This window comes from Oncorhynchus tshawytscha, linkage group LG05 (genome assembly GCF_018296145.1).
Source record: "Oncorhynchus tshawytscha isolate Ot180627B linkage group LG05, Otsh_v2.0, whole genome shotgun sequence".
NCBI lineage: Eukaryota > Metazoa > Chordata > Actinopteri > Salmoniformes > Salmonidae > Oncorhynchus > Oncorhynchus tshawytscha.
The window spans coordinates 17,092,137-17,119,335 of NC_056433.1; the positions used below are offsets into that span (position 1 = coordinate 17,092,137).

At 40.5% G+C, this 27,199-nt stretch overlaps 1 long non-coding RNA gene across 11 annotated transcripts in view; it reads right to left on the reverse strand.

The window, feature by feature from the left end:
- LOC121846491 overlaps positions 1-27,199 on the reverse strand; it is a 154,876-nt gene that overhangs the window by 123,485 nt on the left and 4,192 nt on the right. For 7 of the 11 annotated variants that reach the window (XR_006083366.1, XR_006083360.1, XR_006083365.1 and 4 more), the window contains exons 3-6: positions 17,282-17,387; positions 16,879-17,165; positions 13,400-13,475; positions 5,136-5,333 (exon numbers count right to left, since the gene is read on the reverse strand). This is a non-coding gene — a long non-coding RNA (uncharacterized LOC121846491). Of the gene's footprint in view, positions 1-5,135; positions 5,334-13,399; positions 13,476-16,878; positions 17,166-17,281; positions 17,388-17,698; positions 18,100-19,009; positions 19,435-27,199 lie in introns of those variants that run through there. The other 4 variants (XR_006083368.1, XR_006083362.1, XR_006083363.1 and 1 more) reach the window with 4 other exon arrangements.

Genomic DNA, 27,199 nt, shown 5'->3' on the forward strand with positions numbered 1-27,199 from the left:
TTATTGACCAAATACTTATTTTCCACCATAATTTGCAAATAAATTCATTAAAAATCCTACAATGTGATTTTCTGGAGAATTTTTTTTCTCATTTTGTCTGTCATAGTTGAAGTGTACCTATGATGAAAAGTACAGGCCTCTCTCATCTTTTTAAGTGGGAGAACTTGCATAATTGGTGGCTGACTAAATACTTTTTTGCCCCACTGTAACCCATCCCACTTTGCCAAAGCACAGCCCCCACACCACTAGAGGGATATCTTCAACCACCAACTGACCATCCTGAGACAAGGCAGAGTATAGCCCACAAAGATCTCCGCCATGGCACAACCCAAGGGGGGCGCCAACCCAGACAGGAAGACCAGGTCATGCAACTCTGCATGCACAAGGCATTATTCCATCACGTGTTGCTCATGACAATAAATGCCAACCTGTATAAGAGTGGGTCACACACACAGTGCACCAGAAGGTATACAGTGCATTCGGAAAATATTCAGACCCCTTCACTTTTAACACATTTTTGTGTTACAGCCTTATTCTAATTTTTTTTTTTTTTTTTTAAATATTCATCAATCTTCCCACAAAACCCCATAATGACAAAGCAAAAACATGTTAAGACATTTTTGCAATTTATAAAAAAGAAGTGAAATATCACATTTACAAAAGTATTCTGCCCATTTACATTTGGCAGCGAATACAGCCTGGAGTCGTCTTGGGTATGACGCTACAAGCTTGGCACACCTGTATTTGGGGAATTTCTCCTATTTCTCTCTGCAGATCCTCAAGTTCTGTCAGGGGTCATGGACATTTTAAAAGAGACTGTAGATTCTTCAAACAACTTTATAATAAGATTTGCAAAAATAGAGTAGAGTTAAATGCCCAACAAACAGAGTTGGCTCTCAGCTTTTATAGAAAAGTCCAACTTCTGTCTATGTGGCAGTTAACAGGTGTGAGTGAGAACAGGTTGGGACTTTTGGGGGCATTCACAGTAAGTAGCCCTGCACAAGCCGGAGTGGCTCATAGGAACATTTCTGTAGCGTGATGCAGCTTGATGTACAAGTACACCTTCTGGACTCTAGTCTATTGCAAGGCCTTACTGCTAATCCATCTCCTAATGCTGAGTGTCAAGCAGAGAGGCATCGGGCGACTCTGCCAGGGATCGAACTCACAACCCACCACAAGGCCACTGAGTTGGTGGGGCATTCACCGCCTCCTACTAAAAATGCACCCTACCGACTGCTTGGGAAACGACCCAGAAATTTGGGGTAGGTTTTGCTAGATAATCTGCCTAAAAAAATAAAAATGAGGAAACAAGTTATCTAATGCCATCATTCCACGGTGTTGTGCTATCAGTGGGTTTGAGACTGAACCTACGTCCCAAATGGCACCCTATATAGTGCACTACTTCCGACCAGAGCCATATGTGCTCCAGTCCAAGATGCCACTCTATTTAGTGAACAATTTGTAACGCAGTTTGAGAAGCTAGATCAAATACCCATGATTTCTTATCAAATATCTCTCCTTTCTGGTGATTTAAGCAAATTTGCAAAGCAACATTTTAAGCAGAAGTCGGTCAACAAAGAAACGTCCCTTTTTCAGGACCATGTCTTTCAAAGATAATAAAAATCGTAAAAATTCAAATAACTTCACAGATCTTGATTGTAAAGCGTTTAAACACCGTTTCCCATGCTTGTTCAATGAACCATAAACAATTAATGAATATGCATGCACCTGTAGAACGGTCGTTAAGACACCAACGGCTTACAGACGGTAGGCAATTAAGGTCACAGTTATGAAAACGTAGGACACTAAAGAGGCCTTTCTACTGACTCAAAAAACACCAAAAGAAAGATGCCCAGGGTCCCTGCTCATCTGAGTGAACGTGCCTCAGGCATGCTGCAAGGAGGCATGAGGACTGCAGATGTGGCCAGGGCAATAAATTGCAATATCCGTACTGTGAGATGCCTAAGACAGCACTACAGGGAGACAGGACGGACAACTGATCATCCTCACAGTGGCAGACCACGTGTAAAACCTGCACAGGATCGGTACATCCGAACATCACACCTGCGGGACAGGTACAGGATGGCAACAACTGCCCGAGTTACACCAGGAACACACAATCTCTCCATCAGTGCTCAGACTGTCCACAATAGGCTGAGAAAGGCTGGACTGAGGGCTTGTAAGCCTGTTGTAAGGTAGGTCCTCACCAGACATCACCGGCAATAACGTCACCTATGGGCACAAACCCACCGTCGCTGGACCAGACAGGACTGGCAAAAAGTGCTCTACCACTGATGAGTCGCGGTTCTGTCTCACCAGGGGTGATGGTCGGATTCGCGTTTATCGTCGAAGGAATGAGCATTACACCGAGGCCTGTACTCTGGAGCGGGATCGATTTGGAGGTGGAGAGTTTGTCATGGGCTGGGGCGGTGTGTCACAGCACCATCGAACTGAGCTTGTTATCATTGCAGGCAATCTCAACGCTGTGCGTTACAGGGAAGACAACCTCCTCTCTCATGTGGTACCCTACCTGCTGGCTCATCCTGACATGACCCTCCAGCATGACAATGCCATCAGCCATACTGCTCGTTCTGTGCGTGATTTCCTGCAAGACAGGAATGTCAGTGTTCTGCCATGGCCAGCGAAGAGCCTGGATCTCAATCCCATTGACCATGTCTGGGACCTGTTGGATTGGAGAGTGAGGGCTAGAGCCCCCCTCCCCCCAGAAATCCGGGAACTTGCAGGTGCCTTGGTGGAAGAATGGGGGAACATCTCACAGCAAGAACTGGCAAATCTGGTGCAGTCCATGAGGAGATGCACTGCAGTTCTTAATGCAGCTTGTGGCCACACCAGATACGGACTGTTACTTTTGACCCCCCACCCCCCTTTGTTCAGGGACACATTTCTGTTCGTCACATCTGTGGAACTTGTTCAGTTTGTCTCAGTTGTTGAATCTGATGTTTATACAAATATTTACACATGTTAAGTTTGCTGAAAATAAATGTTGACAGTGAGAGGACTGTCATGATGTTGGCCTGGGGGATAGGTTTATGACCGTCATAAATACCTTTTCCCCCCTTTTCTCTTCTCTAACCTACTGAGGTTACATTTAAAAACCCCTTGGTTAACATAGAGAAATGGGAATAACAGTATGTGGGGGGAAATTAACTATATTCTGGTATCCGAACAATTGAACATATGCAGTGGCACTTAATGAATATGATGTCAGTTCGGTTGTCAACTGAGACATTCTCATCAATGATAAGATGACATAAACTCCACAGTGGAAAGTCTATACATCAGAGTTATCAGATTCACATGGAATTGTTGTTCAATTTAAATGTTTGAATATGAAATTATTTGTGATGGGATGAAATGTGATTTTAGCTTCTAAAATGTGAGATTTGGATTTTCATAAGACAGGGCTGCTCAATCAGTGGCCCTCCCCTGTGAAGGGACAAAGGCTATAAAACTTTTCAAACACACCCTTCTCTTCCTTCCTATATAAGCTCTTGACTACAACACAACTTTCTGTTCCGCGGATGTGAGGATGACGATCCCATGTCAGAATGGTTCAGGAAAAAACTACAGAACGAAGCCAACATCAGCATGAGCTTTGGTGTCGAATGGTATGAACTTTGAACTCTTATTCACGTCAGAAGTGATACCTCCTAGCCGTTGAGTTAGCGACCGCAGCTGCAAACGCAGGTTAGGAAGGAACAGACAGAGTATCCCATCTACCACACAACGACATTACTACAACTTATCCAAGTGACCACCAGAGACATTCTTCAAAGGACAGAGGACTCGGTTTGGCAACACGGCCTTCCACCTATCACCAACCTACTGAAGCGCAGCTCAGAGTAAATATTTTTTGCATTTTCCTTTTCCAAATGGGCGGTAATTTAGAATGCATAAGATACTGTATTTACGATAGCACAGCTTCTTCCCTTTGTTCCCCAGTCTCCCGCTCTTTCACTCAAACCCCGCCCCTTTTCCTTTGTGTAACAAGCTGTCATATCTGTTCCGCCCGCTAGGGACGTTTCCTATGACGTAAAGAATTATCCAGGTATAATTAATTCTTTGTATATGTTATTCTGTGTGATTAGTTAGGTATTTAGTAAATAAATAATTAAACCCAATTTTGTATTGCTGATTCAACTTGTTAGCCAGGATTCTTGCAGATAACCAAGAATTTTAAACTTTCAGAATATGAGACTGAAGTAAGATGACGATTAATGTTGACTGCTATTGATGTAAAATATTGCTAAATCTTTAAGAGTTTATTCAGAAGATAACAGCTCTATAAATATTATTTCATGGTGCCCGACTCTAGTTAATTACATTTACCTGATTAGCTCAATCAGGTGATATTAGTTACGGAGAAAGTATTTTATAGAACATGTCATAGCAATTAATCCGGCATAGCCAAAGACACGACAAGACGTTTCTTTTTTTGTTTTTATGTTTTTTTGTTTATTATGACGACATTTTGTGACGTTTTTGTTCATTTTGGACTTTAGTGAGTTATTTTTTTCCCCGGCTGTTCAGGGACACCAATTGTTTGCTAGAGGCAATCCGAAGTCTACGCCCCTTCATCGGTGATTGGTCAACAATAGGGATTCTTCAATCAAGTCTGTTGTCATTCAATGAGACAACTCATTTTAATGCACATTTCTTCATTGAGAAATACTGCACCAAACATCTTAGATGTAATAAAGATCTCTTAAATTATCTTAGATTAATTCTGACTATTTTAAGGAAGTCTATACTGAATACGGTGTCTTGTTTTTCAAGTGAATGTCTTTTAAGGGAGTGTGCGAGTCGCCAGCCGAACTGAAGCATGCTGATGCCTTTAGAGTGAATCTAACCGTGGAAGTGCGCTGCTAGAGTGACAGGGGCTGTGTGTGTGGGAAGCAGCTACAAAAGAGCGAGACGACAAACAGATTATACTAAAAACAGATGTTACACGCAGCTGAGGGGCGGTTCAAAATATTGCATGCTTCTGTGATATGGATATTACACATGTCAATATTGAAATTTTGATGTGAATTTGATTAATTGTGCAGACACCGCATCTCTCCTTGGCTACAGCCCATTTCCCCAGTCCTTTCACTTTTCTCAGGCAGTCTCACCACTTTCTCTCCTTCCTCCGTTTTCCCGGGACCGACCCAGAGGGGGGTCCCCAACTGAGACGACTACTGACCAATCAGGTTGGGGGGAGGGCGGCCAGGCATGTCCACAATGACGGAAGAGCTCTTTGAGGTGTCGCATTTGCAGATCCCAGGTGCGCGGGCCTGGGCGAACGCAGCCACCGCCGCCTCAATACTGACCTATATCAAGATGAAGGAAACACACAGAATCACAACATCAGTCAGGCCCTCTGGCCTAACAGGAGATCCCTCTAGAGACAGGAGTTAATTGATATCCATCAGTGGACTACACTGTCTCAGCTCATCAATCATCTTTGACTAATGGACAACCCTGTCAAAAATCATTCAACAACATCTGATCACGTCGCTGCTTAGTTATTGTACGTCCGCTGACTGATTCTGTGGCTGACAGTGTGAGAAAGGAAAGATGAACCACATGTGATATTGTCATCCAGAACCAGAAGTGATGCACATCTCAGAATTTGTCTGAGTGCTGTGGGATTATTAAACCAGAGGAAATGGGGGTTAGAGGGGAATTGAGGAGGTCCATCCTCATCCTGTCTATACCTCCAACTCTAAGCCCAAGGGAATTCACAGATTCTGCTAAACATTTCTAGATCCAGTCACTCTCTGCCCAAACACACATTCATCCGCTGCCTTTCTGCTCCGCTGCAGTAAATTATTCAGCACCTCTGGAGTCGGCTCTTCACCACAAGCTCCGTCTTTCCCTAAGCGTGACTTCATTGATAGACAGCATCCCTCCTTATGACATCACACATATAGAACACAGAGCCCTTCATGCAGATTATATGTTGGAGACATTCTTCATTCCCTACATCTTTAAAAATGTATATTCAATCTCAGGTTACAAAATGTATTGGTCACAATCGGCACCAATTCAGCTGAATGAGGAATACTCTGTCCTGACATCCCAATAGTAATCCCAATCCCAATTTCAAATACCTAGGTATTGACAACATATCACCACCACTACCAATTTCAATAGTGTTTATAAACAAATAGTCAGACCTGCAAAGATGGTCTCAATGCAAAAATTCTAACTCTTTTCAGACATGTATTTCCATCGTTAAGATGAACATACTTCCACAGATAAACTTTTACAGCTCTATGATTCCCGTTTCACCACCAATGGGATATTGGAAGAAACTGCATACTTTGATCTCCAAATTAATATGGATCAAACTGTCCACTTTAAAGAGACAGCAGTGTTCTGGAGGTCAAAAACCTCCCAAATCTTAAATTATATTTTTGGGCCTTTATGCTAAGACCACTACGTGAATGATCAGTTTCTGAAAGAAATTGCAGAACGGCGCAAAGTTCTGTATCCAATTTTCAAAGAAAATAGATTAAAAGCGAAACGAATAGCTCTCGTCGTTGATAAACTATATATTGATAACCAGTTGTTCAGAGACACAAAGACTACTCCATGGTTATTTTAAAAATTACAAAGTTCTCATAGATGAGTAAAATAAACACAATTCTAGCCCGGTTATGGATTGTAACAATACAATAAAAAATATAGCTTTTCTATATATCTTCACATATAACTAATTGAACACACAAGCACTAATTCAACATAGTGAAGATAAAAACTAAGTAAACAGAAGGCACAGTATGTGTGGTATGTGTTTATTTTTATTTGTTATGTTTGGAAAGTTGAGTGAGTGAGTAATGAAATGGTTGCCTATCCCAGAGCCAATGTATTGCTGTGGGCCGGGGTATGAGAGAGCTTTCAATGTTGTTCAGATGATGGATATACTTTTATAATGAATTATACGTCTTGTTTATTTATTGTCCTATCATGGTGGAACAGTTTTAAAATAGATGATACATTTGATTTGTTATTGTCCTAGTATGGGGAACTACATTTTTTAAATAAATTATATTGAATTATTTATGTATGATCCTATTTTAATGGTACGGCCCATGACCCTATACCCTAGACACCCACCTGAATGACCCAGATACTAAGGAGAAGTCCCTAACTGTTTTATGTGCATGCTGTAAGCAGTCTGTATGCAGCCAAAATGATGGTCAGAGACCAAGAGCAGCACTGCCCCCTCAAGATTCTGAGCCTGCTTGGCAGGGTTGGTCCTGCAAAGCCAAAGCCCCCTAAAGGGAGAGCATACTACACAAGGAAATTCTCAAAGCTGCTAATGAGAACCTTGATGACCTTGTACCTAGCCGGTGGGGATTCCGGTGGGGTGCCCCCACCCAGGCAGTGGCAATGCTGGCAACACTAGCTGCAGTAACCCATGGGGAGGGGGTCACACTCGGACATTCAGAGAGGGGGTATATTATTGTGACCCTAGTGGCACAGAATCAAAGTAAATTATTATATACATTTTCAAAGAAGCTTGGATCATCATTATTCGGACCGTATAGGTTAAAAAGCCATATCTGTTTATTGTCCAATAACATATTTAAAATAATCCATCTACCTTGAGGATCTGTTTGGACAATTTGCACGTTTGGATCAAAATTATTGTTAATTAAAACCATCACCCCTTTTGAATTTCTTTGTCCATGGGAGAAGTATATTTCGCTCCCCCAGTTCTTTGGGAATACTTGGGAATATGGTCAATACGGGTGACCGTATTGTGGGTGTTTCAGGGAAAAGGTGTACATTTGACCTCCATCATTTAGGATGTGACAATGGTAAATAAAATCTCTCAATTTTTGCCACACAAAAAAATAGGCCTTGCAGGCCTTCTCATGCAGCTGCAAGTGCATTTGTAAATCAAGACCTATCTTGAGTTGAGCTCTGGGGTGGTGTAATTGTTGAGTAAGTGAGCTTATGGTTGTGTGGGGGTATGGGTTGAGAGTGTGTGGGTGTATGTGTGTATCCCACAACTATTGCGAAGGAGTAAAAGATGTTAGGGACAATAGAGGATGATCCACAGCTATATATAATACAAATTGAGGTGAGGGTGATGGAAATGCATTTGGCAGTTAATCTACTTCAATTCGGTAAATGGCACTGTGTGCTCTTTTCAAAGGATGGATCCCAGTCGGTTATGGGATACAGGGGGTTGAGGGTGGTCTGCCGGGCATTGAGATGACAACTCAACTCGGGATGAGGAGGGCTTTTAGCGGGTTGAATAGTAGGGACCAATTGGAGGTTTACTTAGTAGAAATGCAAAGATCATGGTACAGCTATATAGACACTCAATCATCATGTTACTTTTTAATGGTACGTTTACAAACATGTATTTTGATAAAAATAATTTAAAGTTGTGTCTCAATATGATAGGTGGTGAAATAAGTATAGCCAGTTACAATTGTAATGGCCTAGCAGATAATAAGAAAAGACAATCAGTATTTACCTGGCTAAAAGAGAAGGAATATAATATATATAGTTTACAGGAAACCCATTCAACAGTTTTAGATGAAGTTTTGTGGAAAAAGAACTGGGGGAGCGAAATATACTTCTCCCATGGACAAAGAAATTCAAAAGGGGTGATGGTTTTAATTAACAATAATTTTGATCCAAACGTGCAAATTGTCCAAACAGATCCTCAAGGTAGATGGATTATTTTAAATATGTTATTGGACAATAAACAGATATGGCTTTTTAACCTATACGGTCCGAATAATGATGATCCAAGCTTCTTTGAAAATGTATATAATAATTTATCAACTCTACAAGCAACACTAGACTAGACTATTATTATGGTGGGAGATTTTAATATGGTCTTAATACGGTCTTAAATAGCTCTATGGACCGGAAAGGAAATCACCCTCAGGCACTTAAGGAAATCATGAATGTCATGGATATATTGGAATTAGTGGATATATGGAGACTTAAATACCCTGACCTAGTGAGATATACATGGCGGAGGCTTAATCAAGCTAGTCGCCTTGACTACTTTCTTATACCATTCTCTCTGGCACCAAACGTTTAAAAAGTGTTGATGTGGGACAGAATGCGGTCGGATCATCACATAATTGGCATATATATTACTCTTACAGAATTTCCACGTGGTCGAGGATTTTGGAAATTTAATCAAAGCCTACTAGATGATAAATTGTTTAGAACTAGGACAGAAGAATCTATAACTGACTTTTTCAGACATAACATAGGTACAGCAGATCCACTTACAGTATGGGACACTTTTAAATGTGCCTGCAATTCAGTACTCATCTATAAAACAAAAGCAATTTAGATCAAAAGAGTCCATATTAACAAAGGAAATTGAAGGACTAACAGTACAGTTAGATAGCAATAAAAACGGTACTATAGAGGCACAGAATAAGTTAGAGGAAAAACAAAAAGAAATGGAGGAACTTATTCAAGAAAGATCTAGTGTAATATATTATAATAATAAAGCAAACTGGATGGAATATGGGGAAAAATGCACCAAATTCTTTTTCAATCTTCAATATAGAAATCCTACCAAAAAAAATGTATTAAAACTTGTTACAAATGATGGAGTCACGCATGATTCACCAAATTATATTTTGAAAGAGGAAGTAAAGTACTTTAAGAATATGTTTTCATTTCAGGCTCCTCCATCTCCACTAACTGAAACTAATTGCATGGATTTTTTTCCCTAATAATAATGTAAAATTAATATCTGTACAGAAAGACTCATGTGAAGGCCAAATTACAGAGGAGGAACTGCTTGAGGCAATTGGGGCCTTTAAGGATGGGAAAACTCCAGGGCTGGATGGCATACCAGTGGAAGTATACAAAACTTTTTGGGGTAAACTCAAAGGACCATTATTGGCTTGTTTTAACCACTCCTATATAAATGATAGATTATCAGACACGCAACAAGAAGGTCTGATATCATTATTACTGAAACAGGACCCAAGTGGTATATATAAAGATCCAGTCCATTTAAAAAATTGGAGACCTCTTACACTTCAGTGTTGTGATACAAAAATCCTAGCAAAATGCTTGGCACATTGAATTTAAAAAGTATTGTCAGATATTATTCATCCTAACCAGACAGGTTTTTTACATGGACGATACATTGGAGATAATATAAGACAAGTACTGGAAACACAACACTATGAAATATTGGGGACACCAGGCCTGGTTTTCATAGCTGATTTTGAAAAGGCTTTTGATAAAGTACGACTGGAGTTTATATATAAATGCCTTGAACATTTCAATTTTGGGGAATCTCTTGTAAAATGGGTTAAGGTTATGTATAGTAAAGCTAGGTGTAAAATAGTAAATAATGGCTACATCTCAGAAAGTTTTAAACTATCTAGAGGAGTAAAACAAGGTTGTCCACTATCGGCATATCTATTTATTATTGCCATCGAAATGTTAGCTGCTAAGATTAGATCAAACAATAATATTAAGGGATTAGAAATCTAAGGTGTCATTGTACGCTGATGATTCATGTTTTCTTTTAATACCACAATTAGTCTCTCCAAGGCCTCTTAGAGGATCTAGAAACTTTTGCTATACTCTGGATTAAAACCAAATTATGATAAATGTACCATATTACGTATTGGATCACAAAAAAATGCACATTTTACATTACCATGTAGTTTACCAATTAAATGGTCTGACGGAGATGTGGACATACTCGGTATACAAATCCCAAAAGAAAGAAATGATCTCACTCCAATAAATGTCTATAGAAAGTTAGCAAAAATAGATAAGATCTTGCTACCATGGAAAGGAAAATACCTGTCTATTTGTGGAAAAATCACCCTGATTAACTCTTTAGTTATATCACAGTTTACCTATTTGCTTATGGTTTTGCCTACACCTAGTGACCTGTTTTTAAATTATATGGAAAAAAAATATTCAATTTGATTTGGAACGGCAAGCCAGATAAAATTAAAAGGGCCTATTTATATAACGAATATGAATTCGGTGGGCAGAATTTATTAAATATTAAAGCATTAGACCTCTCACTAAAGGCATCGGTCATACAAAAGTTATACTTAAATCCAAACTGGTTCTCTAGTCAATTGGTACGAATGTCTCATCCTATATTCAGGAAGGGCCTTTTCCCTTTATTCAGATTACACCTGCTCCCTTTCGGTTGTTTGAAAAGGAAATAATCTCTAAAATATCTTTATTTTTTAAACAAGCCTTAGAAAGTTGGTTGCAATTTCAGTTTAATCCACCTGAAAGGACGGAACAAATAGTACAACAAATATTGTGGTTGAATTCAAATATACTAATTGATTAAAAAAACAGTATTTATCGAAGAAATTTTTAAAAAAGGTATAATTTTAGTGAATGATATCATAAATAGGACTGGTGGAGTTATGTCACACATGCAGCTAACACAGACATATGGAAATGTCTGCTCTACCCAAAATTACAACCAATTATTTGCAGAAAATCACATTGTAGGATTTTTAATGAATTTATTTGCAAATTATGGTTAAAAATAAGTATTTGGTCACCTACAAACAAGCAAGATTTCTGGCTCTCACAGACCTGTAACTTCTTCTTTAAGAGGCTCCTCTGTCCTATTGGGGCGGGAAGCAAATTGGAGTGGGTCTAGGGTGTCAGGTAGGGTGGAGGTGATATGATCCTTAACTAGTCTCTCAAAGCACTTCATGATGACAGAAGTGAGTGCTACAGGTCGGGCGATAGTCGTTTAGCTCAGTTAACTTAGCTTTCTTGGGAACAGGAACAATGGTGGCCCTCTTGAAGCATGTGGGAACAGCAGACTGGGATAGAGATTGATTGAATGTCCATAAGCACACCAGCCAGCTGGTCTGCACAAGCTCTGAGGACGCGGCTAGGGATGCCGTCTGGGCCGGCAGCCTTGCGAGGGTTAACAAGTTTAAATGTTTTACTCACGAAGGCCGCGGTGAAGGAGAGCCTGCAGGTTTTGGTAGCGGGCCGTGTCAGTGGCACTGTATTGTCCTCAAAGCAAGCAAAGAAGTTGTTTAATTTGCCTGGGAGCAAGACGGTGTCCACGACGGGGCTGGTTTTCTTTTTGTAATCCGTGATTGACTGCAGACCCTGCCACATACGTCTCGTGTCTGAGCCGTTGAATTGCGTCTCTACTTTGTCTCTATACTGATGATTAGCTTGTTTGATCGCCTTGCAGAGGAAATAGCTACACTGTTTGTATTCGGTCATGTTGCCCTGATTAAAAGCAGTGGTTTGCAATCTTGAAGCGTGGAATCCGATTGGTCGGAAAAGCGTTGAACAGACCTGAGCACAGGCGTTTCCTGTTTTAGTTTCTGTCAATAGGCTGGGAGCAACAAAATGGAGTCGTGGTCAGATGTGCCAAAAGGAGGGCAAGGGAGGGCTTTGTATGCGTCACGGAAGTTAGAGTAGCAATGATCCAGAATGCTGCCAGCCCGCGTCGTGCATTTGATATGCTGCTAAAATTCAGGGAGCCTTGTTTTCAGATCAAGAAACCCAAATCACTGGCTACAATTTGGTCCACATGACTTAACATAAATCCATGTGTATAATGTATATTGGTTTGCTATTTTCTGTTCTGGCCTAAAATAATAAAAACTTTAAAATCACAAAAAAATAACCCAGAGGCCATAATTCCAGAGTTGTCAATGAAGTGATTGGTTTTGTATTGGGGCTTATCAGGTGGTTTGGGCAGGCAGAGATAGGTGAAATAGAACCCAATCCAATAAACTACAAGGCTAAAGGAGTCCGCATGCTTCCCAGCCAAAACAGTTTGTGCATAAACCGAAGTCTTCGCCCCTTCGTCGGTGATTGGATAATAATAGGGACCCTTCAACGAAGTCTTTGTAGTCATTCAACGAGAGACTTGTTTTCATGCAAAAAATGTTAATTGAAAAATACTAAACCAAACATCTTAGTTAGACGTAAAATTGCGCGATTAATGAATGACAGATTTCTTGAGTTTTCTTATGTTAAAATACAGCGTATTGTGAAGAAGTTTATACTAGCTACGGCATCACAAGATGGACAAACAGTACTATTCCCTTTTTTTCTCGTATGCAAGCAGTCTTTTAAGGGACTTTCGTTCGAGTCGGATAGCCGAGTTCAGCTAGGCGCCAGCTGAAGTATGCTGACGTCTTAAGTCTGCTTCCACTGCAACATGGCTACACCCCCTTAGGGGACAAGATAAGTACATCCTGAACACAGAGGAGTGACACAAAACAAACCACTCTGGGAATTGTGTTGATTGTGTGGTCAATATTGGAACCCATTAAGTGATTTGGCTGGCTGGCGGACGAACAGACAGACAGAGCGTAACAAACACAGTTCCCTATGGTGCTGCTTGATTGGGATGGCTAGGCCTTACCTCCAATCCATCTTCTACACCAGGTATGCACAGATCAGAAAGCCTGTCCGATTGAAGCCGTACATGCAGTGGACACCTGTGGGAGAACAAAGAGAGAGACACTGCTTAAGTCAATCAAGCAAAGTGCCCATCTGTCCCTACTACTACAATTGTGTGTACCTGCAATTGTGCTTCTACATCTGCATTGCTTGCTGTTTTAGGCTGAGTTTCTGTACAAGCACTTTGTGATATCTGCTGATGTAAAAAGGGCTTTATAAATACATTTGATATTCAATGAAATGCAAATGAGACAGTCCAATAACCCTGTCATTTTCCAACCATCTCTCTCTTGCAAAATCAATAGTCCTATCTGTGAAGAGAGGAGGTGGTGGTGGCCTGGCTACGCATAACGCCCACTGAATCCTACTGAGAGAGCCCTTATGCCGGGTGTTCGCTACACGACTTTCAAAATCTTAACCTCGCAGAGCCTCTCACATTAAACGACTGTCTTTCCTGTAGTTTGTCTTGCCAACGTAGTGGTGCCACACTAAACAATCTGGCACAGACGAGGTGTCACAAACTACACCATTCTTCACTTGGTCATGAGGAATCTCCATTCCACCACGCTGTCTCGCAAAAACAATGTGATTAGATTGTTAACGTAGCTTGAACGAGCTGTCAGACATTCATGCTTGCCATAGAGTTGAAATGTTCTAACCAATATTTTGAATTGAATAACATTGCTTGTGAACTTCAGAGTTGTAACGATTTGACGCTTTGGTTAAAAGGCAAGTACAAACGCGTACTAGTAGTAGTCATGCCTCCTGCTCGAGTCTACACATTCTGGGTGATGCAAAACAACGTAATATCACTGGCTTCTTTGACGAGCTCTCATTGGCTATTGCTGATCACCGTTCTCAACTTGAAGTTGCACATCTCACACTACAAGTGTATTGCAGATATTGTGTCAAAATCAAACATGTTTGAAAATATTGGGATGTCTGGAACTGCTCAATGATGGGATCGGTAGCACTCAGATTGAGTTTCTGACGCTAACGCCTCGTTTACACCGATAGCATCATTGCATTTTGGTACACCAAAAGTATATTCATTTAATGGAAAGCTGCGTTTGCCTTGCAGCATTGCGTTGCAGAGGCAGTGCGTTCTGTGTGGTGCATATGATGGATTTATCGAACGTATGCATCAAACTGTATGCGTAGATGGCTTGACAGAAATGGCAGCAGAAACTTTATTTGCACACATATCCAGATGATGCTGCGTAACATTTTGGCAGTGAAGCTGTTGGAGTGATTGAGACGTAACATTAAAACGGATGCACGCCGAGTAAGCAACGACATGGGGATTGTCTCCCATCTCTAAAACTTGTACTGGGCAGTTAAGTCGGGTCAAATTAGTGTAGTGTACACCCAGCTTAACTGTGTGCTGGTACTTCTCTAGGTGGGAGCCTCATATTTAAAACCAGTTCATCAGCCAACTGGAGGTTATGCTACATACTCCAGGGCCTGTATTCTTAAAGCATCTCAGAGTAGGAGTGATGATTTAAGAACAGTTTTGCTTTTTTGATTATAATAAATGGACATGGAGAGCCTGATCCTAGACCAGCACTCTTACACTGAGTCGTTTAATTGATACGGACGGCAGACGCAATCTAACGCTAGGGGAGAGGAAAGAAAATGCCAGGGCACACAGGGAATCGGTTCATGTTTGCTTTGATCTTCAAGGCAGGGAAGGATAATAGGGGCAAACTAAATCTTCACTCCACTTTAAAAATGTTCATGGCAGAGCCTCTATCAGCATTCAGGGGTGGTTTGGGGGGAAATTTTCTATGGATTTCAGACACCATGCCGTGTCAGTCTGAAGCATCTCCCTCGGCCATGATGCAGTTGGTCATTGGTATTCAGACGTTTCTATTTAACTTCAGATGGGAATAATTGGAGAGTGGTATAAAATGAGAACTGGGTAGACCAGCCACTATGAGATCTGACAAAATCTCTGAAAGTAAGGTCATAGAAAGTCAATCTGGACTTATCGTAGTAATCAAGATAAAAATATTTCTCACCCCCCTCTGATACAGTCTGAATAGTCAATGCATGGTAATCTCCATTGGGTGCATGTTTCCACAGATTGACCTCAACTTGACTGCTGTAACACCCTGTCCGTCAGACAGGACAAGACGTCTGTCTGGCAGCACAAATGGAGATGAAATCTCCAGTAATGATGATGGGGGGATTGTAGGAGGGTTACATTCACAGGCCCCGCTGTCTAATTTCAACATCTGCATTAATAACAGAGAGGCAACAGATAAAGATCAACGGGTGGCCAACAGGAGGACATCTTTATAATGACATTCATATATTCCAACCTGAGAAATATTTATTTCCCTCTGCACACTTTACCATCTCCCACTAGATGCTCAAGGACATACAAAAAAAGCACAACAGGGGAGGTTTTGCATTTATCATTCATGACTGCAATGTTTTGAAATGGGTTTTTCTGCCTTCAAGCCTCTAAGCAGCAGGGGTCCAGTTGGGCCTTTCCAAACCCTGGGCTTCTGAGGTAGACTCAGACAGGTCACATGCTGAGCTACAAAATGATTGCACACACATATGGTGAGCTATACTAAACATGGCACCTGCAAAAGCCTCTACACATTTCAGATTCCCATCAAATTTGTTTATTAATATCCTGCCGTCTGATTAGTACCAATTTCAGTCAGATATGTGTTTCATATTATGTGCAGAGCAGACCACCAACCAACACACTTGGTTATAATTCTACAAGAAAGCCTATGTGGCGGTGCAATTACTTCAACTTAATATTTAGCAAACCCGTTTTATAGTATTTACAAACAAAATGCATATTTTCAGAAATAGCTGATGGAATATTAGGAAGGAAGGGTGTCTGGTTAGTAGTAAAAAGATTAGAACTGTTTAGTTATATTCTGGCTCCCCCTAGTGGACAACCCTGTACCTCATCTTACTTTGATAATCTATTTTGTTGTTACTGTTTGCTACTCGCCTGGGGTGTATTCATTACACTGATTCTGTTGCAAAACCTTTTGTAACAGAAACCGTTTGCTCCAAACGGAATGGGTTTTTCAACGAAAACGAGTTTCTATTGAACAAATTCAGGTAGGTGGCTACCTGATTTGTTCAGTTTAGTTCAAAAACTGTAAACGGTTTCCATTGGAAGACATGGTTAACCATCCACATCGCTCTGGCCAAACGCCATGCCCACTGAGTTGTCAGGAAAATATGCTACAATACAACACCCCAAAGATAATGTTGTATATACTTTGGGATAATGTATCACCAAGTTCAAATGTGACTGTATTTTACCCCTTGACTGCTATCAAAACTAAACAAAAAAAATGTATCCACAACATGTGTTTCTGTATGAACAATACGCCAGACAAGAACAAAGAAAAAGAAATATACAGCTCCAGTAAAAAAAAAACTTGCATGCATTGCATTCCTTACCTATCAGTGGTAGTCTTCTCCATGAAGTGCCCAGTCTGATGAACATCTCAGTAGTCTCTTGAAGGACACTCTCCATAGTTAAACAAGGAACGAACACATCACATCAGATCAATCAACTAGTGGCATTTGTAAACATGGAGAATTAATCTTGAGTTTTAAACAGGTCACTCATACGTACCCTTTGCACTGAAGCTTCACACATTTAACACCCTCGTTCTCGATCTCGTTGGGGTCATACTGTAGAAGTCGGTAGTGTTTGTTAGATCAACAAGCAAACCCATTTTAACCTAGAGAATACACAAAACATATGTTGACAGACTACTGTGGTGAATAGAGCACTGATTTATATTTCCCAAAGAGAGACAAGACTAGTAAACACATGTCAACATCATGGAAGACATACCTTGAGACGCTTTAAATATTGGGAGAGCATGCTTGGATGAAACCTGTTATCTTCTGGCACATTGGCATCATACTTGGGGCCCAACAGTTTATTGACAGGAATTTACCTGGTGAGACAATGAAAAGGTAGAGTGGTCACAGACACCATGAAAAAAGTACCACTCACGCATCTATACTCACTGTCCTGTTTGTCCATACGTTATGACATGGTTATTAACCAACTTAGCTACATAAGCTAAAACATATAAGGATCATACTATGAATTTTTAAAGCATGATTCCTTTTCACTAATCTAAAACAGATGGAAAGTGACGTTTCATGTAATCTGGTTAGCTAATCCTAACTACAAAAACAAAAGACCATTTACAAGGTAGGTCAGGGTCTTCAATTTTGCTGTACACAGCATCCTTCCATTTACCTTGGATCCAAGAAAGAAAGATGCGAGACCAGAGTGTACTTCAATGGAGATTTCTCAATGAGTTTGTTAACAGTTGTGAGAATACACTTCTTGCAAGCGATTTTGATGTCCATCAATGTTTGTCCAATTTTCTTCCCTGTGGACAAGTCTCTCACAATTCTTCAAGTAACAAAACCCAAGTCGACCTGTGAGGAGTCAATGTGATTGGATGACTGGCTCACCTCGACATCAATACGTTTTTGAGGTGTCTTTGCTTCTTTCATGAGGTCTGGCTTTAATGAATCTGCTCATCAAGCTCTTAAGCAGCTTGAACAAGTCTGTAGAGAGAAAGGGCACCGCAGACTTATCGGGTCTGGTAGCGTGTGAGGAATGGTGTCACTTCTCTGCTCACTGAGTGTGCCCCCCCCCCAACCCCTCTTTTACGCTGCTGCTACTCTCTGTTAATCATATATGCATAGTCACTTTAACTATACATTCATGTACATACTACTTGAATTGGCTGACCGGGCTATCTGCATTGTGTAGTGAGACTCATATTCAGACACCACAATGTCTCAGCCCGCAATGTGTCTTCTTATGACGAGTTGACGGACAGTCTTGAGGTGGTGGTGAATGTGGTAGAAGATTGTGTAGGTGGTGATGTAGATGACGTTGACTTTTCCACATAGTTCAATAGAATGGGAGCTGTAAGAAAATAAGTGTCTTAAGTCTAATGAATGACTAGCTAGCTGGCTAACTTTAGCTAGCATTAGTCATGAAACGTCCTTTAAATGTAAACTTTCAGCTTGTAATATTTGTGTTGTGGAGAAATGACCAGGCAGGAGAAGGGAGTACAGTTAGTTTTCGTTTAGTCAAAATCCCTCGTGCTCTACAGTTCGCCGCACCCTAGTGCGCATGTGCATTTCCAATTAGGCGTAGTAACGTAACACTGCCGTAATACATTACTGCTTAGTAACAGCATACTAACTAATATAAACAGATGTAGATCCCAGATACTACACAGCTAACGTTAGCAAAATGTAATTTATTTTAAAATGCTCTGCTTTCTTCAAATTGGCTAACATATAACGTTAACAACTTAGCTAACGTTATCGAGCTAGTACTATGTTGACAGGTGTGATTCTGTGGGAGAACTGAGACATCTAGATAACGTTAACTAACATAGCAAAACGTTAAATTGACCGAATACTGTAACGTTTGAGTTCATTTGCCAAGCACTTAGAAATTGAATAATCTAGCTAACTAATTAACATTAGTTACTACGTATGGTTGTTGTATTCCTTTCTACATGTTACCAGGGGTAGGACCTACCCTGCTTATAATTTGCGGAGTGCGGTCCTGTATGATGCTCAAGTAGCATGGCTCGTCACAGCTGCGTCGCCCATGGCGTGAACTTTTATTGATTTGTTGCAGGCTCTGCATCGGGCCATAGAGATGCCTTGCGGATCTTTAACAAGCCAGTCTTTGTAAATTTCTTTGGTGAGCCACGAGTCCTGGAATTTACATTTTCCAGGCATAGCTGAAGTTCCGCTTAACGTCAGTTTTGTCGCTTGCTTTGTCGCTTGCTCAATCACTCATGCACGTAACCGTCGCACTTTCTCGAAGTAGGTGGCTCGTGAAACAAGGACGCACAGGTGGTGGGAGACACATGCAGACAACGGAACTTAGCCTATTACTGATAAGTAAAATAAATAGAAATCTAAAGAACTTTAATTTCTATTCTTGCACAAAATATATCAATTCAAGCACTTTCAATTACCAATGTCTATTTTCAAAAACTTAAGGCCTTGATTTTTTTTCTTAAATTCACAAACTTTCAAGGATTTTAAGGACCCGTGGGAACCCTGCCCCCCATTTAGCTGAGGTACCTATAGAAACACTGAGCATTAGTATATGCTTTAGCGTTATTTTGAGTCAGTCTTGTTTTACACGTCATATCAACATGAAAACGTGTTCCAAAACATTGCTACCATATTGCTGGTTTGTTTTGACACGTGATCTACTCGATCGCTTTAAGGCGGGATAACAGCATAGCTACCTAACAGTGAGTTTGCATAGGGGGTTTCCTCTAGTTTAAGGTGAATTGTGGTTATCGTCCACTGAATACATAGTTAATCAAACCAAAGGCCTCAAAAGGGCTGAATCATTGAGTTGTGCAAACAAAACGTGCGAGTGCGCCACAACAGTGCTAGCCAGAGTTGTTTGACTAAACTAACGTTAACACAACGAAGGTTACATATGTAACCAGGGTTATGTGAGCTATATGGATCACTCCAATATATTGGTATATATTAAATGTTTTATTTATTTATATTTCAACTTTATTTAACCAAGTAGACTAGTTGAGAACAAGTTCTAATTTGCAACTGCGACCTGGCCAAGATAAAGCGTAGCAATTCGACACATACAACAACACAGAGTTACACATGGAATAAACAAAACATACAGTCAATAATACAGTAGAACAAAAGAAAACAAAAAGTATATATTTAGTGAGTGCAAATGAGGTAAGTTAAGGAAATAAATAGGCCATGGTGGCGAAGTAATTACAATATAGCAATTAAACACTGGAATGGTAGATCGGCAGAAGATGAATGTGCAGGTAGAGATACTGGGGTGCAAAAGAGCTAAATAAATAAATACCAGTATGGGGATGAGGTAGGTAGATAGATGGGCTGTTTACAGATGGGCTATGTACAGGTGCAGTGATCTGTAAGCTGCTCTGACAGCTGTTGCTTCAAGCTAGTGAGGGAGGTGAGTCTCCAGCTTCAGAGATTTTTGCAATTCGTTCCAGTCATGGGCAGCAGAGAACTGGAAGGAAAGACGACCAAAGGAGGAATTGGCTTTGGGGGTGACCAGTGAGATATACCTGCTGGAACGCGTGCTATGGTGACCAGTGAGCTGAGATAAGGCGGGGCTTTACCTAGCAGAGACTTGTAGATAACCTGTAGCCAGTGGGTTTGGCGACGAGTATGAAGTGAGGGCCAACCAACGAGAGCGTACAGGTCGCAATGGTGGGTAGTGTATGGGGCTTTGGTGACAAAACGAATGGCACTGTGATAGACTGCATCCAGTTTGTTGAGTAGAGTGTTGGAGGCTAATTTTATAGATGACATCACCGAAGTCGAGGATCGGTAGGATGGTCAGTTTTACGAGGGTATGTTTGGCAGCATGAGTGAAGGATGCTTTGTTGCGATAAAGTAAGCCGATTCTAGATTTAATTTTAGACTGGAGATGCTTAATGTGAGTCTGGAAGGAGAGTTTACAGTGTAACCAGACACCCAGGTATTTGTAGTTGTCCACATATTCTAATTCAGAGCCGTCCAGAGTAGTGATGCTGGACGGGCGAGCAGGTGCGGGCAATGATCAATTGAATAGCATGCATTTAGTTTTACTTGCGTTTAAGAGCAGTTGGAGGCCACGGAAGGAGAGTTGTATGGCATTGAAGCTCGTCTGGAGGTTAACACAGTGTCCAAGGAGGGGCCAGGAGTATACAGAATGGTGTCGTCTGCGTAGAAAATCACCAGCAGCAAGAGCAACATCCTTGATGTAAACAGAAAAGAGTCGGCCCGAGAATTGAACCCTGTGGCACACCCATAGAGACTGTCAGAGGTCCGGACAACAGGCCCTATATATATTGGTATATATGTATCCCTCCGCGGCGGAAATCCTCACAGTTCTCAAAAACCCAATATGATGACAATGAATGAACTACAATAATTCTCCACATTTCTCCTAGTGCATACCCACTCGATTAGCCACCAAACACCCCATTAAAAGGTGGAAACATCTTACCAATCATATGGTGAATGTGGCATCCCACACGCCACATGTGTGGTGTGCTATACCGTACTATTTTGCCATTAATTGCAGTCACTTAAAATAACCACTAGGTGGTAGACTAACCCTAAAACTCTCCATCTGTGGATTTTATGACTTCAACCCAAAAAGGTGTATTGCAGCCACCAACTGGACCGGTTGAAAAACGAAACAAGGTAAAAAAGAAAATACATATGTGATAGGGAAACTAATTTAATCCACCTAAATAAAAATAATACATTGACATTACCAAAACAAAACAACTTCTCCTTCTTCCAAATCTCCCATATTAGGCTCTAGAACCCGAGAGGGTGGTACGGCTTGTGACAATATTCCATGTAACTCCTCTGCCGAGAAATCTTTCAGTCCCTGGAGCCGCTCCGCCGCATTTACCATGATATCTATCTTCCTGGACCTTCTCTCAACCTTGGCAGTGCCATTAATCACCATAGCTATAAATGCCACAAAGTCCACCTTCTTAACCTTTAAAATGCCAGGATCCTGCTGGTGAAAGGCAACCCCTGCCGCCTACAGTGAAGGCCTATTCACCACCATGGACTCTTCAGGAGCAACATTCAAACCCTCAAACTTTTTAACAGCATCTGCCTATGAAATGCTCTGAACAGCCCTGACTTTGGCAACTCATTCTCTTTCACCCTTGTCGAGCAATCGAAAGATGTAGCTTCATGGTTCCCACCGCAATTGCAACATGTCACATTTTCCTCACTTTTTAAACACATGATATGATCTTTTCCACAACTTGGACATCTCGGCTTCTCCCTTCTGCAAACATTTGAAACATGACCAAATGGTTTACAATGAATGGTCATGGGATGAATGCTCTGACTCTGTAGTATGTATACCCAAACTGCACTTGAGTAGGGAGACTCCCATATCAAAAAACAAAAGAACTGATAGACTCTTCATTTTTTTACCATTCACCACATGATTCATCCTACGTGCATCAATCATTCCAGGAATATTTTTAATCTCTTCAAAATCAACTTCCCATGAAACGCCAGATATAACCCCCTTGAGGGGTGCCCTGTTCCAAAGAGACACACACGACACTTCAAATTTATCAAATCGAGTGAGATGCAACGAACGTTCCTTCTGATCCGCAGAAGCACAAAAAATCAAAACAAGCCCGCCTCTTGTGATTTTCACAACCTTCACTTTACCCAGCACCCTCTCCACCAGTTTGGATATGTCAAATGGTTTCTTCAATATTGGTAATCTGCTCAGCTGCTCCTCATTAACAACCCTCATTAACAACCCGTACTCCTACTAGATACGAAGGATCATTCTCATCACTGTACACTACTTTGCTTTGTTTTCCATTTTGGACAATATTCTAGTTCTCCTTGATTCTACTGCCATAAGATTCAGAATTCACTTCATCGACCGCTTCCACCATATTTTTCCGTGAACCGGATTCCAAATCATCGTTCGTAGTATATTTTTTAAATCATCAAATTGAACAACCGCAACCAAATATGACACAAACAGCTACTGTCAAATGTTGCTACATTAGTTCTTAGTGCACTTAAAACAAAACAGTTAGGTGGAAGCGTTTGAATAAAAATCTAATCAAAACCCTATTTTATTTGTCACGTGCTTCATAAAACAACAGGTGTAGACTTCACAGTGAAATGCTTATGGGCCCTTCCTAACAATGTAGAGAGAAACATTTCAAAATAATAGACAAATAATAACAGAAGGAATAAGTGCACAGTGAATAACGATAACTTGGCTATCTATATACAGTACCAGTAAAAAGTTTGGACACACCTACACATTCAAGGGGTTTTCTTTATTTTTTACTATTTTCTACATTGTAGAATAATAGTGAATACATCAAAACTATGAAATAACGCATATGGAATCATGTAGTTACCAAAAAAGTGTTAAACAAATCAAATATATATTTTATATATTTGAAATTCTTCAAAGTAGCCTCCCTTTGCCTTGATGACAACTTTGTACCCTCAACCAGCTTCACCGTGAATGCTTTTCCAACAGTCTTGAAGGAGTTTCCACATGTGCTGAGCACTTGTTGGCTGCTTTTCATTCACTCTGCAGTCCAACTCATCCCAAACCATCTAAATTGGGTTGAGGTTTGGTGATTGTGGAGGCCAGATAATCTGATGCTGCACCCCATCACTCTCCTTCTTGGTTAAATAGCAATTACACAGCCTGGAGGTGTGTTTTGGGTCATTGTCCTATTGGGGAAAAAACGATAGTCCCACTAAGCGCAAACCAGATGGGATGGCGTATAGCTGCAGAATAATGTGGTGGCCTTGCTGGTTAAATGTGCCTTGAATTCTAAATAAATCACTGACAGTCACCAGCAAAGCACCCCCACTACATCACATCTCCTCCTCCATGCTTCACGTTGGGAATTACACATGCAGAGATCATTCGTTCACCTATTCTGCGTCTCACAAAGGCATGGCAGTTGGAACCAAAAATCTCAAATTTGGACTCATCAGAAAAAAGGACAGATTTCTACCGGTCTAATGTCCATTGCTCGTGTTTCCTGGCCCAACAAGTCTCTTATTATTGGTGTCCTTTAGTAGTGTTTTTTTGCAGTAATTCAACCATAAAGGCCTGATTCCTTTGAACAGTTGATGTTGAGATGTATCTATTACTTGAACTCTGTGAAGCATTTATTTTGGGCTGCAATCTGAGGTGCAGTTATTTCAAATTAACTTATCTTAAGCAGTAGAGGTAACTCTGGGTATTTCTTTCCTGTGGCTGCTAATGAGAGACAGTTTCATCATAGCGCTTGATGCTTTTTGCGACTGCACTTGAAGAAACTTTAAAAGTTCTTGAAAATTTCCGGATTGACTGACCTTCATGTCTTAAAGCAAGACTGTTATTTCACTTTACTTATTTGAGCTGTTCTTGCCATAATATGGACTTGATCTTTTACCAAACAGGGCTATCTTCTGTATACCACACCTAACTTGTCACAACACAACCGATTGGCTCAAACGCATTGACAAGGAAAGAAATTCCACAAATGAACTTTTTTACAACGCACACCTGTAAATTGAAATGCATTCCAGGTGACTACCTCATGAAGTTGGCTGAGATAAAACCAAGAGTGTGCAAAGAATCTCAAATGTAAAATATATTTTGATTTGCTTAACACTTTTTTGGTTACTACATCATTCCATATGTGTTATATCATAGTTTTTATGTCTTCACTATTATTCTACAATGTAGAAAATCATAAAAATAAAGAGAAACCCTGGAATGAGTAGGTGTGTTCAAACTTTTGACTGGTACTGTACATGGGGTACCAGTACAGAGTCAATGTGCAGGTGTATAAGGTAATTAAGGTAGATATATACATATAGGTATAGATAAAGTGACTAGGCAACAGGATAGATAATAAACAGTAGCAGCAGTGTATGTGATGAGTGAAAAGAGTTAGGGTAAATGCAGATAGTTAAATAGTTAACCAAATAGCTACCCAGACAAACTATTTAGCCATCTTATGGCTTAGGGGTAGAAGCTGTTCAGGGCCCTGTTGGTTCCAGACCTGGTTCATCGTTCCCTCTTGCGGTGCGGTAGCAGAGAGAACAGTGTATGACTTGGGAGGCTGGAGTCTTTGACAATTGTTAGGGCCGTCCTCTGACACCGCCTGTTATAGACTTTCTGGATGGCAGCGAGCTCGGAAACAGTGATGTACCCTGCCTTACGCACTACACTCTGTTGCGTCTTGTGGTTGCATGCCAAGCAGCTGCCATACCAAGTGGTGATGCAGCCAGTTATGATGCTCTCAATGGTGCAGCTGTAGAACCTTTTAAAGATCTGAGGGCCCATGACAAATCTTTTCAGCCTCCTGATGGGGGAGAGGCATTGTCGTGCATTCACGACTGTGTTGGTGTGTGTGGATCATGAAAATAGCCCCGTCAATGTGGATGGGGGTGTGCTTGGTCCTCCATTTCCTGTAGTCCACGATCAGCTCCTTTGTCTTGCTGAAGTTAAGGGAGAGGTTGATTTCACCACACTGCCAGATCACTGACCTACTCCCTATAGGCTTTCTCACTGTCTTCGGTGATCAGACAGGGTACTCATCACATTTTGCTTGCAGACACCTGAGACAAGACATTAACGTGGGGGGATGCTCTGTCTGTCATAACATCTAGTTTCTAATAGGCAACAGATATGTTTTATAAGTTGAAATGTGTCTCTTAATTGCCTGCCCACCTGATTGCTCGTTCTTTTCACCCTGTGGCTGCAGCAATGTCAATCCACTGCTTTCCAACAACTTTCCCTGTTTTAGGTGGGTTCTTTACATGCCTCCTCCTACATTCAGTTTTCTATGGCTGTATTTACACAGGCAGCACAATTCTGATCTTTTTCTCACCAATTGGTCTTTTGACTAATCAGATCAGCCCTGAAAAAGAGCTGATGTGAAAAGATCTGATGTGATTGGTCAAAAGACCAATTAGTGGAAAAAATATCAACATAGGAGGATAAAAAACAAAAGAATAACAATGAAAACGGAAAGACTAAAATAGCACCCTAGGAAATTATCTAAAAAGGTGTGTTTTAAGATATCTTTTAAATGTCCACATGAAGCAGTTACTCTTCCTGGGGTCCACATAAAACATAAAATACAGAACAGAGTACAGAAGTGTTGCAAACAAGAACAACATAAGATAATATGACAAATTAAAACAAGAATGATATATTGTCAAGACTCCAAAAGACAACAAAAATGCTATTTACGCACTATATACATATTAATATACTTCTATACAGTACAGTTAAATTAAATCTTTAGAAAGAGGTTAGGTGCTGTGATACAATATGTTTTTTTTTAATCTGTTTTTTAAATTAAAGCTAAACTTGTTTTTTGCCTGAGTAGCCTCTGGTGGCAGAGCAGTCCTTGATGACATGGCTCGATATATTACTGAGCGACGTTTTCGGTTTGGGTCCCGGTAAGAAACACAAGGCTTGCCTTTACACAGGCAGCCCAATTCTGATAGTTTTTGTCTTTTAACCAATCAGATCAGCTCAGAAAAAAATATGATGTGAGAAGATCTGATGGGATTGGTCAAAAGACTAATTATTGTTAGAAATATCAGAATTGGGCTGCCTGGGTAAATGCAGCCAAATGTTTCTAAAAAAGACTAAAAGATAAGTAGTCAATCTTCAACCCTCAACCAGGAAAGACTATCAATCGTTGTTACACGTATAGTCAGAGGACAAATATGTACATGACATATTCTCTTTCTCAGTTACACCAGCTCTGTCAGGAGGAATGGGCCAATATTCACCCAACTTATTGTGGGAAGCTTGTGGGCGGCTACATAAAGCATTTGACCCAATTTAAACCATTTAAAGCCAATGCTACCAAATACTGAAGGCAATGCTCCAAATACTGATTGAGTGTATGTACATTTCTGACCCACTGGGAATGTGATGAAAGAAATAAAAGCTGAAATAAATCACTCTCTCTACTATTATTCTGACATTTCACATTCTTAAAATAAAGTGGTGATCCACTAAGATGTAGATCCACTTACTTGTATTAAATGTCAGGAATTGTGAAAAACTGAGTTTAAATTTATTTGGCTAAGGTGTATGTAAACTTCCGACTTCAACTGTATGACATAGTCTGTTTGTGTGTGAAAATAAAAATGAAGTAGAAAAAATGTTGAT